The sequence below is a fragment of the Sparus aurata genome, chromosome 5, assembly GCF_900880675.1.
Source record: "Sparus aurata chromosome 5, fSpaAur1.1, whole genome shotgun sequence".
NCBI lineage: Eukaryota > Metazoa > Chordata > Actinopteri > Spariformes > Sparidae > Sparus > Sparus aurata.
The window spans coordinates 34748708-34752040 of NC_044191.1; positions in this window are offsets into that span (position 1 = coordinate 34748708).

The window sequence follows — 3333 nt, forward strand, 5'->3', positions numbered from 1 at the left end:
TCAATTTAAGGGTTGGGGCTACCCTAACCCTTAAAGGGATATTCCGGTGTAAATTTAATCCATGGTCTAACACACAGGGAAACTGTGTTAGACTCCCTCTCGAGAGATCAAGTTAGCAGACCGCTAATTTACGGAGTTTTATCAACCTCGGAAACGACCACACGACAACAATACACTGCAGTAAATGGATCCAAATATAAACCGCCACCAAAAAGCCACAAATAATGCTCAGAACAGCACCAAACTTCAGCAACAGTACAAATAGGGTCTCAGCACATAGTCTGGGGCATCTAACCTCCGCTAGCTTAGCTGGATTTCTACTGAAAAGCTGACTAAATTTACCACTCTTCTGCAGCAGCTTCCTGTTGACGGGAAGTCCCGACGAGTCGATTACCGAGTGCAGTAGAGTTCCGCGGCTCATGGATGAAAATGTATGATTATGACTCCATGGAAAAGCAATCAAAGTTCATATGTGTCTTACCTGCCAGTTTATAACAGTTATTATCGAGAGCGGACAGGGAAAAGAACGGAATTGAGCATTTCTAACCGCACTCGGTAATCGTCGCGTCGGGACTTCCCCGACCCGGAAGCTGATGGAGGAGAGTTGAAGTCTGTTTTTAGCTTCCCAATAGAAATCCAGCTAAGCTAGCAGAGGTTAGATGCCCCGGACTATGTGCTGAGACCCTATTTGTACTGTTGCTGAAGTTTGGTGCTGTTCTGACCATTATTTGTGGCTTTTTGGTGGCGGTTTATATTTGGATCCATTTACTGCAGTGTATTGTTGTCGTGCGGTCGTTTCTGAGGTTGATAAAACTCCGTAAATTAGCGGTCTGCTAACTTGATCTCTCGAGAGGGAGTCTAACACAGTTTGACAGTGATTTAGACCATGGATTAAATTTACACTGGAATATCCCTTTAAATTAAGGAAATGTGGGAACATAGGCACGCTCCTGACTCAGCAGCATCTTTCTACCCGCCTGCTCTCCCTTCCTGAACCCTAAATATGTTGTCTATGCTGTCGCTTCTTAAACAAAGCAGTCTAAAGAATATTATGGTGAAGATTTGGAGCCATATTAGTCACTATTTTATAACACTGCTGCTGTCATTCCAAACCAAACTCCTCCAACAGAGAGACGAGGACAGGAGGGATAAAAGCTGAGGCCTTGGTTCGACTTAACTCTGCATCAAAGGAAGATCTGGCCTTTCTTACTTTGTCCATTTAGCAGCTGGAGGGATCCGAGCCGTCTGTGTGTGCAGCGGGATTAGCTGCACTATTGTATCTCGGCTTTGAACCTCACTAGGTGGTGCCAGAGGGTGTGAACTAATGGAGCATTGCAAAGAGGTCTGCTGATTTTTTTTTCTAACCTCTGTTTACTCGGGGTAAGTTCACTGGGCATGAGTGCACTCCTTAGGAACGCCCAGCTTCACACCCACATGCACACACACACACACACACACACTTACACACAATGACACCTGGGAGCTGTTGAGTAGCAGCGCACACACTCGCTCGTTCAGGGCCAACGAACAGACACACCGGAGAGGATGGGGATTTTTAAGCGGTTTTTCCCCCCCTTCATCTTTATTTTTATCTCCCCAAACTGGCACAGGAAGTTGGACTGGGCAGCCTTCCAGTTTCACGCAGGCTGCTGTTGTCACCGACTGCAGCTTAAAAACTGTCTGAGGACAAAAAAAGTCTTAAAACCTCTGCAATGAAAGAACGCAAAGAATTCAGGTTGTGCATACTTTGTTGTTTTATTAATATGCTCTGTACTCTCACCACAGTCACATGTATTTTTTAACATTTTTAGATGGGTTCCGAGTTACATCATGTCCAGGCAACCATGCTTGGGGATCTATTTAACAGACGGACTATTATTTGTCCCACTGAAATATTAATTTGTAGGTACAGTCGGCCTACAGAGCTTGTGATTTGGATGGAAAGGAGGTTACCTGGCTGCTGTGATCTGTGAAAAGCTGCTCACTTCCCTCCCTGCTCAGGCTCAGCACAGCTGAAGAGATGAAATTATAAGAAATGGTGCTGCAGCAGGACAGCAGTCATTACTGAAATTGCTAAAACTAAAGATAAAAGAATAAGTTCTGTCCAAGTTTTTAATAAGTTCAGACAATGACCAATTGATTTCAGCACAAAGACCTCTGCTGTGCAGCAAATTGGCTTCTCAGTTTTTAACTTTTGCAGGAGTGCTGGGTTGAGCTTTTTTTTCAGGCACCTTCAGACAAGACAAACACGGATATTCATCCAGGCAGACGTTGTACTCGTGTATCAGCGCTTTCCAAAAAGTCTTCTTCCCGTAGATGAGCACCATGGCGGTGGCGGTTGTGTAGATGGACGTGAAGAAGAACGTGAGCATGATGATGTTCTCGTGGTGCACGGCGATCTCGTACTGGACGTACAGGTCGACCACCAGGAAGACGATGAAGACGACCACCAGAGATAAAGACATCTTGATCACCCTCATCTGAGAGCCCAGCTTCGGTCGGTGCGCTCCGTTGGTGCTTTCTTTCATGTGGCGCAGGTGGATGGCGAGGTGGACGGAGATGGAGATGCAGCATTTCATCATGAGCACACCTGGTAGAACGTCAGCGAGCAGCAGGTACACGGCCTCGTAGATCTTTCCGGCGCGGGTGTCGGGTATCAAAACCCCACAGTCCTGGATCCCTGAGGTGGAGTTGTCGCGGTGGAACACCGCCATCATCGGCATGCAGGTTGGCCAGGCCGCAAAGAGGGATGACGAGCACAGCCAAGGTGACGTGTTTGAGGATGGTGGCCTGGATCTGAGAGTAGCACTGGTTGGGAGTGTTCACCAGCTTGGTGCTGTAGTAGAACGTGAGGAAGCTGGTGTCCCACATGATGGTGAACTTGAGGCTGAAGATCAGCAGGAGGATGACGGTGTAGGCCGTGTGGTTGATGTGGCAGTCGCCATCAACTTCGTCCATGGTCATCCAGAAGTAACAGACGAGCTGGTGAGCCACGTCGGCCAGCGACAGAGCCACGATGATGGTCTCACTGGGACTCCACTGCTTCTTCTGCTTGTAGTTCCACAGACTCGTCAGGAGGATGTAGACGTTGAAGAAGACGGTGGTGATGGCCAACAGGCCCGTCATCACCCACAGCGTGAATTTAACGGCCCCTTGCATAATGATCTTTACCCCAAAAACATCTGCTGCTGATGAGAATAATCTCCGTGCTTCAGTCTGTGTGGGGTTTGGAAGGTTTTGTTTCTGCTGTGCTCAAAGAGATGACGAGAAGGCACAAACACGCCCGACCAGACGCTTCTTCGTTTGTGCCACAGGATGGAATCAGTCACAGTT